This window comes from Orbicella franksi, chromosome 10, assembly GCF_964199315.1.
Source record: "Orbicella franksi chromosome 10, jaOrbFran1.1, whole genome shotgun sequence".
NCBI classification, from domain to species: Eukaryota; Metazoa; Cnidaria; class Anthozoa; order Scleractinia; family Merulinidae; genus Orbicella; species Orbicella franksi.
This window is the reverse complement of record NC_138154.1, coordinates 3,053,726-3,071,678: the sequence shown is the minus strand read 5'-3', so window position 1 is coordinate 3,071,678 and position 17,953 is coordinate 3,053,726. Positions and strand designations below refer to the sequence as shown.

Sequence of the window (17,953 nt, the reverse complement as noted above, 5' to 3'; positions counted from 1 at the left end):
CATAGAATAATTTTTGATTATAAACTTTCCATTTACCAGGACTGGAGTCAGTATGGAATAGACTGGGAAGGACCACTGCCACAAGGAGATTCAAATGAAGAACTTGTTGTGCCAGACATTGCAAATCCATTGTCACACAGGGTTGATGACTTGTCAAAGCATGTTAACCCACTTACCCATGATGAAGGGTATGGGATAGATCTTTATATATGTGCCTGTACATTTGTGTCCAAAAGGATCCGGTCATGAACTTCTACAATTGTGACAGGTTGTTACAACTATTGTAACAACATAGTATCACGATGGTCAAGACACCTGTTTTCTTTATTGTGTAAATCTCAGAAGTACATTGTGCACATTGTGACATCATAATTATATAAGTTATGACACTCTCCCGGGCAGATTAGATGAGAAATAGTATGGAATGATTAGCAAAGGATAAATGTTTAAGAAAAGTATCGTAACGATTCTGATATCATTCATATCAAGTATTCATTTCTGATTGCTCCTGGATTCTATGAAGTGCCTTCTGAGCGGCAAGTCGTTTTGGGCGATGTTGTTTATCAGCTATAGCTTCTTTATCTTCCTTTTCAATACCTTGTGCATTGTTCTTGCTCTACACTTCCAATGGATAAAGCTTCTCTATCAGTCTTAACAGTTCACCACCAGAACTTATTCTTAAAGATACAGATCTGACTAATCCGTCTTTCCCTTTGTATAAATCAGTAACAACACCTATTTTCTACTGATTACGTGGTACATTTTCATGTATGAGAACAATGTCTCCTATAGCAACTGCTGTCTTGTTGATGCTTTCTTTTAGTAAGAGTTATATTACATACATACATACAATTTATTCCACGTCCCAAGGGGCTTTTCAGTGAAGTATGTAACAAAACAACAATAAAATACAATAAAATGAATTCTATTCACGCAGACTTGTCAGATATTCCTTTTGCCATTGTGTCCAGAAGGCCTGTATCACTATCTCATGACATTTTGCTCCCTTCGTTAGCTCTTTTGTTGAAATATCAGTTGGGATATAGTCTGGATCTAATTCTTTGATGCTAACTGTTGTGTCTGGTAATGTCAGAAGACGGTGTCCACGTAAGAAATGTGAAGGGGTCAAAGGAGAGGCATCGTTAATATCCAGGTAAGGATATGTCAAGGGACGGCTGTTTAACACTGCCTTTACCTCAATGAGTATTGTGTTTAGTTAAATCATGTTCAGATAGCCTTTCCCTATAGTTTTTTTGAGACATCTTTTCACTAGTCCAACAAGTCTTTTGTAGAATCCTCCCCACGACGATGCTCATTCTGTTATGAATTTCTATGTGATGTTATGGTTGGCGAGGAACTGTTGTGATGCATTTGGCTTGAGGACTTGGGTTTTCATTGCTTGGAGTTCTTGAGCTCCAGCTTTGAAGGTTTTTGCACTGTCGGAAATGATACATTCAGGAACTCCTTGTCGACTGATAAATCTTCTGAATGCCCTAAGAAAGGCCTGGGTTGTCTGATCTTCCACTAACTCGAGGTGTAAGGCTCGTACTGCAACACAAGTGAATAGACAAATATAAACTTTAGATGAAGTGTGATTTCCTTGGTCGTGAACATAAAGAGAACCTGTGTAATTGATGCCTGTAAATTGAAAGGCCTGTTATTGTAGAACTCTTGATTTCGGTAAAGGTGGTGTGGGTACAGATCGAAATGGTGGTCCTTGGATTTTTCTGCATGTTACACACTTGGAGATGATTCTTTTAACCAATTGTCGACCTTGCGGTATCCAATATGTTTGTCTGATGTGAGTTGATGTTTCACAATCTCCACCATGCATAACCATCTTGTGCATAGATTGCATGATGAGTGTAGTCAAGTAATTATCTTTTGGCATGAGGATGGGAAACTTTGTATCATGGGGCAGATCTGTGTGCTGTAACCTTCCACGACAGTGAAGTAAGTCTTCGTCGTCAAGATAAAGGTTGACTTGTCGTATGATGGCAGGTTCTTTGAATTTATCACTGTTCTTTAGGTATGATATTTCTTGTTTGTAAGTTATTGAGTTGCTTTTAGTAACAAATTTCTTGCTTCCAGCATTTCTTTTGTGGTGCGGATGTTATCATAATACACTTCAAGTGTTTTCCACTTTCTTGCAAAGAGGACAAGAAGGGCAGTGACTCTGACTACACGTATTAGAGTGCTGTATTTCGTTAAGTCAATGATGTTCAGTATGTTAAGATTCTCTTCAATATCTGCCATAATTGTAACTGCCATTTGTGAGTTCTCATACTCTACATGGATTGATGCTCCGAGTTGTGGAGGCCATGTGTCTTCTGGCTCTCTCTGCCATGGAGGTCCTTTGAAACCATAGCTGTTTCCTGTCGTTGAACCTCAATCTTCATACATCGCACACCTTGTGACGCCATAATTACATCATTTATGACACAGGTAAACTGATCCAGTGTTAAAGCATTGGATAATAAACACACAAAAAGTTATCATGCACACAGTTGTAACACTGTGATTGAACGACTGTTATTTACACCTATGTGGCTGTTGTCTCTTTCAAAATGTTTCCAAATCACAGCTGTATCAAGGTGACACTGGAAAAGTTAGAACTGGTCCACAAGTGTTTGCTGTAACTTTCTTGGGGTTCATGCTCAAATTTAATTTCTACCTTACACTCTAATCTCATAAATGGTACTTGATATGACCCTGTGGTAAACATTATTACATCATTAAGAGTAATCACTTCAGTACTCTGAGTCTCCTGAAATGTATCATCATCAATTGTGATACTAGTTTGGGAAACCTTTCACCTGAACACATTGGTAATAAAATTTTCCCAGTTATACAAGATGTCTTCTTCTGCCATCCTTAGATTTGAACCCTGGGTAGAAAGATTTGCTTTAAACAAACCATCAAAGTCTTCAGAGGTGATGATAGCCTCTTTACTGTCTGTTAATTCTTTAAAAGCCTCTAAAGAAATCTCTTAAGAACACCTAGAACCCCTCCAAATGAAAGACCCTCTTTAAACTGTAGTAGTTAATCATGGCAAGTATTAATTACATAGTGATAAGCTATGGTTTACAGAAGTTTTTTCCTATCACCAAAGGAAACAGAGGCTTTGTTGAAGCCTGCATCAAATCGTTCTTGTAGAGCTAACACTTTTTCCCTGAAATCCTTTTCTTTAGATGTTCCTTTGATTTCTTCACACTTGCACCTTATGTCTGCGTCAGGAATTTCCCTGATTTCAAACTTACAAAACTGCTTGTCTTCATGTAAAATGTACTGTGCTAGAGATGGACAAAAATTGTGGGACCCACTACATCCATTCAGCAAGCTCAAAGCTACTAAAACCCCACATAATTCATACTCCTTTCTATCCTAGGCCAAAATATCATGGGAAAAAGTTAAACATGGAAAACTACCTATGACATTTCTCTGTTGCCCAATAAAAGTTAGAGAAATGATGACGTCACAATGATGTCACAGGTGGTGTAGGGAAGTGAAATGGTGGTGGTGTCAAAAAACCCTTGAAAATCACTTCTAACCCTAAGCCTAACCTTAACCTGTCTGCGTGTAAGGAGGTGTCGGGGGAGGGTGGGTTGACAGTAGTGTACGATGTGTATAGGGTCAGTAGCCAATCAGGAGCCAGGAAAAAATGACTTGGCAAGCTCTCGACCAATCAGATTGCAGCATTTGGTGACAAATTAAAAAGTGGGCGTGGTTTGAATTGATCACGTCACACCTCCGGTGTTGTCCAAATAAGGACCATTGTCATCAGCAATTGTATGATGGTGATTAAAAGGCCTAATGAGCAGCGAAAAAATGGCGTGGTTGATGTTGGGGGTAGATCTCAGGGTAGATCTCTCGCGTAAAAATTGCGTGTTCACATGCCAAGGTCAGGTTGATTTTGTGGGTAGATCTGTTGCGTGCAAAAAATGGTGCGGTTAGGGTTCTGTGCGTGCGCTAAAAAGACTCAATTGACACTGAAACGTAATATCCAACGTGAATAAATTTTGTTTATTATAAAGTAATAAATGTAAACGGTCCAAATGTGGAAAATGTTTTTTACATTTGAGAAACTTCGGATCATTGTCCGTTGATCAGGTGGGCTTCGGATCAAATGTGAATAAATTTTGTTTATTATAAAGTAACAAATGTAAACGGTCTAAATGTTTTAAATATTGATCAGGCGTCAGTTCACCGCAGAACTACAATAGCTCCATCAGGGCCTCCATGTTGGCCATGTCGGCATCGCCTAATTTGGTCGGTTCCACTGGTAACCGTAAGGGTAGGACTGGAAGGTCTAGCGATGGACGACGCGTTTATCAAAGACCAGTCCATACTGTTTGGTGCGGGGTAGCACTCAGATCTGTTTGCTGACGGGATTATGAGTGAAGAAGTAGGGGTTGACGACGGGAATGTTCCTTCGTTGGTTGAGCGGATTGGTCAACTCTTCCAGTAGGTTTTCTCTCGTGATGTCATAGTTGAGTTGTTGGGAACCGCATACATTGAGAGTTAACCCTCGCACTTTGCAGCAGACTTTGCCGAGTTTGGTCTTGTAGCCGTAATTTCTGGGTCTGGCTGGAGTGAAGTCGACAATGTAATTGTCCACGTCTAGCTCGTTGGTCATGTCGCCCAAGTAGTCGCCTAGGGGAATGTTGGCTTGACCGGGTTTGTGGGAGTAGACGACCGAATCGGTGTCGAAGTACAGCACTTGTTGCTTCAGTTGGTCGAGATAGGAATAGAGCTTGAGACGGGCCCAGCAGGTGGTGAAGGCAGTCCCGAAGATGTTGACGCGTCCGTTATCGATTTGGTTCTCACGCAGGTCTAGGTAATCCATTTCGAGGACGTCGTCAGAGCAGATCCGGATGGCTCAGATGCCGTGAAAACTGTTGGATACCAAACCAAAGAGTTGAGCTGGCGATGTGGCGGTTTCAGTGTTTCTTGTGGAGGTTTTCTCTGAACTTGCCCCAGAAGGAGTTGAGCATGAGTTTGGCCATGGGTTTCCGGCCAGGATTTTTCTGGATCATGGTGGTGTCGAGGGAGATGCCTTCTCTTTCTTTGTATTGGTGCATGTAGCGTAATTTGTCGTCGGGGGTGAGGCACCAGCCGGGGTACCCAGCGGATTCTTGTTTGATTTTTAGCCAGGTGTTGACGTAGTCGGCAAAGAGGCCCTTGCGTCTTTGCTTTGGAGGAAAATGCCACATCTCGTGAATGTGCAGGACAATGTACCCGTGTCGAATGGCTTCATGAATTTCGGGCATGCACCAAGTTCCGCACAAGGCGTGCTGAGTCTCTGTGTGCAAGCACCGCTACAATTTGTCCCGCTGAGGAAGCAGCATTTGTTCTTCGACGCAGGAGTGGCACAGAGGAAAGGTGAGTTTACTGGCCTGGCGATGCGGTAGCACTGGATGGTAAAGGTGTGGAGGTGGAAGGATGTCGATGTAGGCCATGCCGAAGTAGTGGTGGATGTCTTGGTCGGTGGGGTTGGTGAGGATCTCAGGATGTCCTATGGGGTATTCGCCAGTCTTGTTGACCCACGGGTACAGGGAAGTCACGTCCACATATTTGTTCACCCTGGCTCTGGTCGACGGTACGATGAAGACGCACGGCATTGGTTCTGCCACCGAAGATAGCATTGCACGGTTCTAGGGGGTCCACTTTCTTGTAGGTGGCCAAGAATCGTTGGAGGGCCTCGTTTGTCTTGACCTCCCAATCCCAATCGCACTCCCACATGATCTTGAGATTGTAGCCGTGGTGCTTGAGAAGGGCATGTTTCTCGAGCGTGTGCTCGTACATTTCTTGAAGCGTGCAATCGGGATTGAGATTGCTGTATCAGTCCTGATCACGCGGATGACAACAAGGGCATCCGTGCCACAGACAGCCGTAGAACTCGTGCACGGTTTGGCAGGTAGGATCGCCACCGCCCACCTGGATGTTTGCCACTCGTTGCTCAGCACCATTGCTCGCATGACGAATGTGGTCTGCACAAGGCTCGTGGTTGTCACGACGAAGAAGGTGCTCCTGCCATGCTAGCCACTTAAAGGCCTTGGCAGACTGGTTAGATCAAGCCCCCTGCCAGCTGCAAGGAGGTTTGGAGGCAATGGTGTTGGGAGTGAGTAGTTTCTTGTGCCAGAACCAGTTGGACAAAGAGGCGACTGTGTAGCATTTTTTCATGGGGTCAAAGCCGGCCTTTTGCTTGAATTGCTGTTGGAATTTCTGGCAGCCCGCTTTGAGGAGCTTGACGTCGCTGATGCAGTGAGCCTCCATGTCCCTTTTTAGATGGAAGATGTAGTTATTGTGGACCTTGTCGGCATACCAGCGCTTGAATTCGGGTTTTTTCTTGGCGGACATACCGTCTGGATCGTAGGTGGAGGCTGGTGGCCTTGGTCCCCGGTACTCTTGGTTCTCTAGGGTGTTGAAGAGATCAGGGAAGAAACCCTTGGTCAATTCTTGGATGCCGAAGGTGGCAGGAAAGTTGACCAGTGGCATGGGAAGAAAGCAGAGCGAGTCCTTGAAGGTGAGGTGATCTGTCTTGAAGGCGAGGATTTTGGTACCGAGGGTGATCTGATCGGTGACTTCTCGGTGATGATAGTAACAGTAGTCAAGGAGAAACATGCCGTTGTAGTCCTTGAGGTTGTGGAAGATGATGATGACGTTGTGATCGTTGCCGTCTTGGTCCATGGCTATTTCTTCTAGCCAGTAGAAGAATTGGGTGGTGCAGTCGGGTCCGTAAAAGGACACTTCTTGGTCCTCTCCGTCCATCTCGGCGCAGAGGAGGATGGGCGATTGCACTCCCTCCTGGTCCATGGTGGCTTTGTAATCTACGTAGACCTGGAGAGGAGGATCTTTGTCTACCCGGACACGACGATCGGGATCGCCCACCGAGGGTTCACTGAATGGACAACCATTGACCTGGTCATGATGGACCCTCTTGGTTTTCGGTTGGTCTTCCTCTTTGGGGATGCATTGGATGAAGCATTGGTGACTGGACAGAATGACCTGTTTGCTGCAGATGCGGCACTCGGCCTGTCCGCACACGTGTTCTGGGGCACGACGATTGCCACCGCAATGCACTTTATCGTCTAGTTGGTAGGCGTGACAACAGTCTGGGTGTTAGTCCACACGCCCAACAAATGACAAATTACACGGAGCATCTAACTTTTTAATATGCACTCGTAGTGTTTCGTGCCATCTTGGATTACATTCTTCTTTTTCTAGTGCCAGTCCCCTATTGTTCTATAATAACTAGTTCCAGTTCTCTACATTTCTCCCTCTCTGAAAAGAGATGTCCTCAACATGAACGAATAGACAATAGTCTCTTCTAGGTTATCTCATAACAGTTCTTTGTACACTTGTATCTCATCCTGGGGTGAACAAAAGTATTCTGGTTGATCAGGCCAGAAAAACAGCGTATGTTGCACTCAGATGTCACTGTTCTGTCTTTGCGGCAGTATTACTTTCCAATACCTAACACCTTTATCTATAACACAATTTGACTTCCTTGTACAAAGAATATTCCGAGATAGAGAAAAAAATTCTCTTAATGAAAGGAGATTGAACCTCTACACACAAACAAAACATTGTAAAAAATTATACAATACCAAAAGGAAATATTTAACAGTCTTATCTAGGATGAACGTAGCTTCAATAGGTGCAAATCAGTTCCTTTCTTCTCACGTTAATTTCTAAGGGCCTGCTAGTAACACCATGTAGGCACAGGGTACATCGGCTGTGATGATACTGGAAAAGGTGCAAAATAGCTATAGGGCTGCAGAACAGGTTGTAGCATCCATGATACTGTGACAGGTTGCCACACCTGCTGTGGGTACGATACTGTGACGCCTTGAACTCCTGCTGTAGAACTGGTTTGAAAGGAGGGTTGTCCCATTACATCATAGGTCATCCTAAGAGGTGGTCTGCTCATACGTTGTGACTGTCTAAGGGGTAAGCTATCTGTAGCCTCATCATCTACTGTACCAACTGGTTGCTCTGGGTCTTCTTTTCCCTCTGAGTCTGGGCTATCAACTTGACAAGGGTCAATGTCCTCTTCAACTACATGTGACTTTGGAACAATGCCACAATGATCCTCACATTGATTTCTTGTAGACTCGTAAAGTTCTTGGAGCTTATCAGGCGTGAGGCTAAGAATGTCCTCATCAGTAGTTCCTGTTGTCTCTTCTTGTGAAGCCTGCTGTCTGTTGGCCCTCCTAGATACTGTGTGGCGACTCTTTGATGACTTAAGTGGGGTCTCAACTGGCAAGTAAGAACATGGTAATAGCATGTTGCGATGGAGAACTTTTGACCTTCCATTTCCACTCTCTGGCTTTACTTCATAAACTGGCATATCCTTCCTCTTCTGAGTTACCAGATAGATTTCTTGCTCCCAGTAAGGTCGTAGCTTTCCCGGGCCACCATGCTCAGTCATGTTTCGTACAAGAACACGATCTCCTTCACAGCACAGTGTGTGTGACTTTCTTGTCATACTCTCATTTCCCCATGTCTGCACTTTTCTTTGCATGGGCAGAGGCCAAATCATAAGCTTCTTTCATTGCTCGTCGCCAATTTCTGACATGTTCAGGATATGTAGAAAATCCCTCTGGAGGTTTCAAGCCAAACATTAAGTCAATAGGTAGTCTTGGCTTTCTACCAAACAGTAGATAGAAAGGTGAAAATCCAGTAGAGTCATGACGGGTACAGTTGTATGCATGAACTACCTTATTGAGATGGTCACACCAGCGGGATTTCTGCTTCTCCGGTAAGGCTCTCAGCATGGATAAAAGCGTCCTGTCGAACCTTTCGACCTGCCCATTACCCTGCAGGTGATATGGTGTTGTCCATGAATGTTTAATTCCACTGAGTTTCTCAAGGTTGTAGAAGAGCTTGTTTTCGAATTCTCCACCCTGGTCATGATGGATGGTTTCTGGGAATCCAAGCCTCATGATAAAGTCATTATATAATTTAGCAGCAGTCTTCGCAGACTTATCACGGGTAGCATACGCTTGAGCAAATCTGGTGTAGTGATCCATGATCACCAATATATACTGGCATCTGCCCGAGCTTGGTTTGAGATGAACAAAATCCATGGAAACAAGTTGGAAAGGTGCTGTAGAAACAATAGGTTGAAGTGGTGCATTAACATGAGTCGCAGGTTTTCGTTGCTTTAGGCAAGGCACACTTTCGTGACATAATGGGTAATGTCTGCCCTCATAAACGGCCAATACAAACATTCTCTAGCTAGTTCCACTACTCTGTCTGCACCCAGGTGCCCCATGTTTTCGTGTAGTTCTTCATACACCTTTTTGTGGTATTTCTTGGGTAAGACCATTTGGTCTCTAGATACAGATTTGTGGCAAAGAATTCCATCTTCAGCAATGAACAGTTTGTTCCATTCATGTAAGAGCTGTCGTACAATAGCTGACTCTTTCTGTCTCTCCTGATAGGTTGGACGGCTTCCAACTTGCATAAAGTGCAAAACACGACCGATTGTGGGATCTTCTTGTTGAGCTGTGATAAGTTCACGAGGTGACATAGTTGGAATGTCAACACACTCTTCCTTTAAGATATCTGGCACTGCTGTAAGTAATGACAACCAAGCGGTCTGAACAGTGTTAGTTTCGTGGATTGAGGAAGTGACAGCATCCAGAACATCTTGACTAGCTACTTCAGAACAACTTTCCATATAATTCTCAAAGCTGATTGGCATTCGGGACAGGGTGTCAGCATCCGCATTGGCTTTTGGCTTTTCCTGGTCGATACTTGATTTCAAAGTGGAAATCGTCCAATTCATTAACCCATCGCAAACCTGTGGCATTGAGCTTTGCTGATGTTAGAATGTATGTCTAGGGGTTGTTATCCGTGAAAACAGTAAACTTTGGAGAGTAATAAAGGTAATCACGGAAATGGTCAGTCACTGCCCATTTTAGAGCCAGAAACTCAAGCTTGCCTGCATGAAGGTGGTACTTCTTTCCAGCTGGTGACAGCACTCGTGAAGCATAAGCAATTACTCTCATGACCCCATCCTGGTTTTGGTACAACACTGCTCCAAGACCGTCTTTACTTGCATCAGTGTGTAGAGTGAATGGTTTTGAGAAATCTGGGTAAGCCATAACCGGTGGATGACTGAGCTGTCTCACTAACTCTTGAAGGGCGAGTTGCTGTTCCCTACCCCACAGGTTGGTGTCTTTGAGGGTGGTTGACCATCCTTCCCAGTGCTAGTTAAGAGATCATAAATTGGTTTTGCAATTCTGGCAAAGTTCTTAATGTACCTTCGGTAGTAACTTAATATTCTGGCAAGCTGTCTGACTTCACCAACAGTTCTAGGTGACACTTCCTTTAACTTCTCGATAGCCTTAACACACCCTGGGTCCATCCGGTAACCATCACCTGACACAACTCTTCCTAGAAACTGGACCTCACGTTTAAACAAACTACATTTACGCGGCTTCAACTTCACTCCATGTTCACGCAACTTTCTTAACACGATTCGCAGGTGCTCAACGTGTTCTTCAAATGTCCTGCTAAATACTATGATGTCATCAAGGTATGGTATGGCCACTTTGTCCCTCAGTTCACCCAAGCACCATTCCATACACCGCTGGAAATTGGCAGGCACATTCATCAATCCAAATGGGATCCTTGTCCACAGTCCCCATGGTGTAATGAATGCTGTGGCTGCTCTGCTCTCCTTGCTCACAAACCCCTGGTGGTATGCCTTACCCTGATGGAGAACACTGAACCAACTATTTCCACCAAGACTATCCAGGGTTTCTTGGACTCTAGGGATAGGATGTCTGTCAGCAATAGTCCTGCGGTTAAGTTCTCGGTACTGGGAGAGCTGGTTCTCTGGGTACAACGGTCGAGGGATTGACGTGTACTTCTTCTGCACTGCCTTGCTATCCTTCAAGTTAATCTCCATTTCCAGATCAGGGATGCAACCAATATCTTCTTCACTGGATGAGAATGACTCATACTCTTCCCTCAGCATTGTCTCAGCTACAATTCGCTGATCTTGGTTTAAGCCACTAAGGTTGTCTGCTGGGAGATGGTTTTTGCTTTCTCCATCTTGTTGCCCAGAAGGAGTTGGTCTTGTTGGCCCTTGAGGCTTGTGCTCCCTTAGATGTTGTTGGTCGCTCCGGATACTGCATTCGCTCAGCCTGACGTCTGCCGCAGTCACTGATTTCACTGCCTCAAGAACTCCTAACGAGGTGTGGCTCTTAAGCCTGATGTCATGATCTGTACCATTGTACACAGCAACTTGTACACAGGATGATTTTCCTGGTTTGATGTTTAACAAAGTCTCATTAACTTCCAAGCCCTCTGGCAACAACTGTACTAGTTTGTCTGGCTCAAACAACACTGGTGTTTGCTTGTACACAGGTGCTGTATTTGCACAACAACTGACAGCAATTGCGCTATCCTTAGGTATGACCACATCTTTTCTTCCAGTTCTCACTTTACAAATGGCATCTGAACTTGAACTCTGAATAAAGTTTACCAAGGCATCTAATTTTGCCTTATCTTTTCCAGGGAAACTGTTGTAAATAATTGGCCTGGGATTCTGGTCCTGGCTTACCAGCTCTTCAATGACATTGTATCCCAGAATAGGACAGTCTAACTTTTCTGATGTTACAAGGAAAGGCACTAACAGTTCTTCTTGACTACTATCACTGCTGAGAGAGGTTAACTTCACTCTGACTTCCACCCACCCAACGCAGGGTACCTTAGTCCCATTTACTGCTGTTAAATTTAGATTCGTATCCAGGAGCTCTGACAGCTGTCTAATAGCTACTTGTCCTAGGTGTTGCTGAAGTAATTCGACTGATATTATGTATACCTGGGCACCAGTGTCCCATAACAAGTCACATTCACAGTCATTAAGGAAGAAGTTTACCATACACTTCTTACCAACAAGGCCAATAACTTTAGCATGTTCACTTGGAGTTAAATGGCTAACACAGGCTGGGTCTACAAAATCTTTAGACTTACTCGTACTTGCCTCAGAGAGATGACTTATTGCTTGGCACAACACCTTGTGTTCAGACCAGTGTCCTTTCTGACATTTTGCGGAACAATACCATACACTTCGACACTGACCACATCTCTTAAACTGTCCATGCTCGACTCCAGTTTTACAGCAGTTGTTACATTGGTGAGACTTGGGTGGATTTATGACTGTTTCCTGTCTCGTGGAAGCAGTCAATTCCTGTTTAACTGCTTCCTACACCCTCTTGCAAAATGAGAGTCGCTCCCACACTTAAAACAGTGATTGCAATACTCCTTCTTGTTTTCAAGGCAGCTTGAACACAAAGGTGGTCTTCTCTCCGGCCACTTCCCATGGGGTACACTTTGGTCGGTGCTCTTCTTTCTGACCTCACTTTTCAATGCCTCAACTTCTGACTTGATTGCACTGATAGCTGTTAGAAGATCTCAAATCTGAGGGTTGTATCTAAGATAATTGAAAAGGCAGTATCTTATCAATTGAGTGACTATCTACGCGATAATGATCTAGAGGAATCTTTTCAGTCAGCATATAAACGCTTTCACAGCATGGAGACTGCTCTCCTGAGGGTGCAAAATGACATTCTCTGTGAGATAGATAATCAGAAATGCGTTATCCTGCTACTGTTGGACATGTCTGCGGCGTTTGATACCGTCGACCATAAACTGCTACTAGAAAGAATGGAAAAACACTACGGCGTGAAAGGAAATGCGCTAAAATGGTTTCGATCCTATCTTCAAGACCGAAAGCAGTTTGTGATGATTGACGGAACCAAGTCAGAGATGAAAGAACTTCGCTACGGTGTTCCCCAGGGATCCGTTTTAGGGCCAATCCTGTATTTGTTATACACATTGCCCATCGGGGACATCATCAAACGGCACGGACTTAACTACCATCTATACGCTGATGACACCCAGCTCTACCTCTCATTTAAGCCCAACTACGCCGAACAACCTGGTTCTATAGCTAAAATAGAAGCATGTGTTTCTGAGATCGACTCGTGGATGGTGTGCAATAAGCTGAAACTAAACAGAGGAAAGACGGAGCTTTTGATCTTGAGCGCACGACATCGTCCACCCCCATTAATAGACCACGTCGATGTGTCTGGTGAACAGATCGAGCCATCTACTTCTGCAAAGAACATTGGAGTCATCTTTGATGAGTACATGTCACTGGAAAAGCATGTTACCAGTACCTGCAAGGCCTGTTTCTTCCATCTTAGAAACATTAGCAGGATAAGAGTCTGTCTATCTCTAGCAGACACTGAAAAGTTAGTACATGCATTCGTCACTTCCAAACTAGATAACGCCAACTCGCTTCTATATGGACTACCAAAATTTTTGATAGATCGTCTACAAAATGTCCAGAATGCTGCGGCTCGCGTTGTTACTAGAACAAGGAAATACGATCATATTAAGCCGGTTTTAAAGCAGCTACACTGGCTTCCAATAAGCCAGCACATCAACTATAAGATTTTACTTTTAACCTATAAAGCGCTCAACGGCCAGGCCCCTAATTACATTACTGAACTGCTAGAGCCTTATGTACCAAGCAGAAATCTTCGATCCTCCTCCAAAAACCTCTTGAAAGTACCACCTGTCAAGCTAATAGGCTATGGTCATAGGTGTTTCTCTTTTGTAGCACCTAGCCTATGGAACTCTCTTCCAAACAATGTAAGAGGGAGCGGCTCGCTATCAGATTTTAAGACTTGTATAAAGACATATCTTTTTAACAAATTTTATAACTAGACTTTTGGTTAGTTAGTTAATTAGTAGATTAGATAGTTTAGCTAGTTAGTTAGTCAGCCACTTAGTTAAGTTAGTCAGTTTTTATTTAAAGGTTTTAATGATTCCTAGTTTTACTTTCATTTTTACAGCTTAGCTATTTTATTTGTTAGTAATTTTTTATCACTGATGTAAATTTTTAATGTAAATTTTATTTTAATAACATTTTTTACTGTAAAGCGCCATGAGCCATGGATATGGCGCTATACAAATCTGTTATTATTATTATTATAAGATCATTCTGAGGGGTGCTTTTCTTGTTTTCTTCCTTTCCTTTAGGTGAGTCATCAGAAGAGACTGCAGATACTGATAACGCTGGTGGTTTGGTCTTGCTATTGTTCCTTAGCTTTTGGCCCTCTCCTTTTCTGCTGAGGTTGCCATACTCATCTGTTGCATTAACACTTCATCTGACACATTGGGGTCCTTCAGGAATGGGCGAATCTTAGCATGAATACTTTCATCCTGTAAACCAGTTTCTACTGTTCAAAGAAACAGATGCTGTACGTGCCCAGAGTCATACTGTAGGGATGTGTCATCATCTCCTTCACTATATGCAAACAGAATCTGCTGCCTCAGATCTAGGGCATTCATCAAAAACACCTGAGGTGATTCTTTTGGGCTCTGACATAATGATATTTGACCACTGATCTTAAATTGTCTACGTAAAGCGCTGGTCGCCAATAGTTTTTGGACCGAGTCTTCCTTCGCTACAGTGGGAGGTTTTCAATCACTTTGAACAATCTTTCCACTCTTACCTTCGTCCTTGATGCCAGAAGATGGTTTTTCTGTCAACAACTTTTTCACATCTTCAAGGTACAGCACAACTTCGGCTTCTTTTAACTTACCAATTCCTTGCTCGAGTTGCTGAACGATAAGTTTCACCACGAAGAGTTTGCTTTTCCCTTCAATTTGGACTTTTAAGAACTCTGCAATTCGCTTGAGTGAACTCCAGTCTGCGGCATAAATGTTAGACTGTATTTCAAGTTGAAGGTCTTCGGCCATAGTGTGTCCTTCACTCTTCTCCACACGGGTTGACAAATATGGCGGGCAACTTACAAAGCATGTGATCGCCAAGAAAACACAGATAAAGCTCAAAAACATACCAAAATCGTTCGAAACGAGCAGTTCCTACTGTCCTTCATTGTCCTTGAGTTTTAGGTCCTGGCAGAGTGGGTGTCGTAGATGGATTTGCTGTTCTGGCCCTATAGTAGCAGGTGGGAGATGAAGCATTGGTGTCCGAAGAAGGCATGATGGCAGAGGGTGCATGGTTTAGAAGGACGCAGAAACTTGTCGGTCTTTTTGGCTTTGATGAAATCGGGGCAGTCCTGTCTTTTGCAGGCGGGGCACCATTTGCCATTGCAGGGATGATGTTCAGTGTCGTCGTGGTCGTAGCCACGGTTGCATTCGTGGCAAAAGTACGATTTGCTGAGGAACCTGCCGAAGGAATTGCAGCCGTCATAGTGGCTGTCCTCCTTGATGAGAAGAATGCGCTTCTTTGAGTCTACGGGTCCCGTGTAAATGATCATGTGCGGCGGGTCGATGGACAGGACCTTGATCTGGTACCCGGGTAGCGCCGCCTAGAACATGTCAAGTTCTTTTAGGCCGTAAGGTCCTTCGGGGACGTTAGCAAAGCAATGGAGTTCTTTGGCCCATCGCTCTTGGACGGGGCATCCCTGTTTGAGATTGTGATAATCTTGATCTCGAGGATTGCCGTTGGTGTTGGCCAAGGACGGCGGCTTTGCTGGGTCGGTATTGCTTGCTGTTCCCACTACCAGGACTGGGAGTCTGGATGAAGGTGGTCTCCATGGCGAAGGTGTCGTCCGGAGTGAATTCTTGGTTGGAGTCGAGTTTGGCTGCGAGAGACTGGAGATAAGAGTCTACCCTTTGGCTGCCTTCTTGGAATTCGCGCACGCTGAAGGTGGTGGATTGGAAGGCGTGCGTGAAGGTGCTGGACTGCATGGTGAAATGGACAGTGGAGTGGGGAGTCGGGGTGGGATCCTAGTTGATTTGTCGCTGGATGGATCGTTGCAGGGCGCAGGTCAGTTCTTGGCCTAGGTTGTCCCTGGGAGTCACGTCTCGGTGTTTGAGCATGGCTTCGTATCGACGTTTGTTCACCACATGTCTCCAGTTACGTGGGGCACCTACGGGTCGCAGTTCAAAGTCTAGGAGATGGGTGGTGCTGCCGCCGCCATATTGTGTGTCATCATCATTGTCCAAGAAGGCTTGGTCATGTGTTCTTTTACTGTTTTGGTTTAAGATCTGGTCTATGGCCGGATCAAAGATCCAGTCATCGTCGTCATCAAAGATCCATTTGTCGTCGTTGTCGTCGCGGACTCGGTCCAGAGAACAAGTGCGACGTGAAATGTTGAGTCTGGGCATGGGCACTGGGGAGAGTGACCGACTTCGTCTTGGAGTCCGCGAAGACATGAGGACATACTGATTGAGGACACGTACAACGCTTTTTTAATGAGGTCAAACAAAAATGTTTTTATTGGCTAATAACACATCCAATCATACAAGCATACTTCTCTCATCATATACATTCTCCACGGCGTGAACTAAATTGAACCCTAACCATACTTTTTTTCTCATTACGACAGTTTACATAACAACCGTGAATGGTAGTGTGACGGGGAATAAATGGACCGTAAAACGCTATACATTGGGAGCTATCACATTTAAACCACTTTACTTCCACGTGACCATGTCCCCATTCTCTTTTCAGATTAGCATAATATAAAAGTTCTCTGTGAAGACGGCGTAACAGTTTATCGTTTCTGTGGACAAGTATGTGTTGCCAGGTAGCCAATGAAAGCACGTAATCTTGTAGTTCTTTGGCTAATCTATCCCAATGATTCTGTGAGAGATTTATTATATCTGTATAAGTTGTATTTAACACTGCGTAAACCAATGGGGTAGATGAACTTCTTTCCTATGGGGGTGCATTCCATAGCAGCTTCGTAAGTGTCGGATAAATACGTTTTTGCAGGTTTGTCGTCAATGTCAATGTAACATCCGTATATTTTCAAATATTCAAATTTGTCCTTCTTTCCTCAACAGCAGGGGAAACCACATCGACATACAACATTCTTAATGTGTCCTATGTCCCATTCTTCCTTCAGTTTTGCATAGTCTAGGATTTCTTTGTGAAGACTGCGTAACAGTTCATTATTTTGGCGGTTGAGTATGTGTTGCCATGTAGCCAATGAAAGTACGCAATCCTGTATTTCGGGTGGTAACCAATCCCAGTAACTCTGTAAGAACCAATCATACATCAGCAGAGAACAAGAACGATTTTTTCTCATCTACATTATTCAAGGCATCTTTAACGCTGTACCCTAAATACAGTTTCTTTAGTTCATTATGGAGACTGACATAATGACCGTAGATAACCATGTGATTGGGCATAAATCGCCCATACAACAATTTACAAACGGTTAGATAACATTTTCGCTTTTTTATTTCTACGTGACCATATTCCCAGGCTGTCTTTAATCTTGCATAATCCACAATTTCTTCATGAAGCCTGCCCAATAGTTCCTTCTCCGATCAATAATGTGTTGCGACATGGCTAGTGAAAGTACGTAACACTGTATTTCTTGGGATAACCAATCCCAGTGACTCTTTTCAGTCTAGAAAAAGTAAAGTGGACTTAGCGTTGTCTATTCTGTAATAGGCATGATTGTACCCATACCCTAAAAATATTTCTCTCTTAATATTCTCACGGTCTATGTAGAATGCTGACACGATTAAATGTCTGTTTTCTAGTCCAGGGACTGTTCCTTTGTAGCAATACTTTAGTAAACATTTTTCTAGCTTGACTTTGATGGGTCCTAGTCCCCAGGCTGCTTGGACCTTTCTGAAGGTCTTGATCTCACTGAAAAGTCCTCGCCAAGATTCACTTTCACGTCTGTAGATGAAACACTGAGACTCGTGGAGATAAATAATGTAGGCCTGGATTTCGGGTGGCAACCAATCCCAGTAACTCTATCAAATGAGTTGTATTCACAGAAATAAATTGAAGTATCTAACTCGTGAAACTTGGGTGGTTTTGGTCTGAACAACCATTCATATTTTCTCATTTCTGTGTCGACTATTTCACGCTCTCTTTTCTCCTCGAAGGCGAGTTGCGACTCAGTGAGTGAGATAATGTAGGCTTAGA

At 43.7% G+C, this 17,953-nt stretch overlaps 1 pseudogene; it reads right to left on the bottom strand.

Moving 5' to 3' along the window:
• Positions 1-6,072: 6,072 nt before the first annotated feature.
• LOC145501424 (uncharacterized) lies at positions 6,073-16,170 on the bottom strand (annotated as a pseudogene).
• Positions 16,171-17,953: the final 1,783 nt, after the last annotated feature.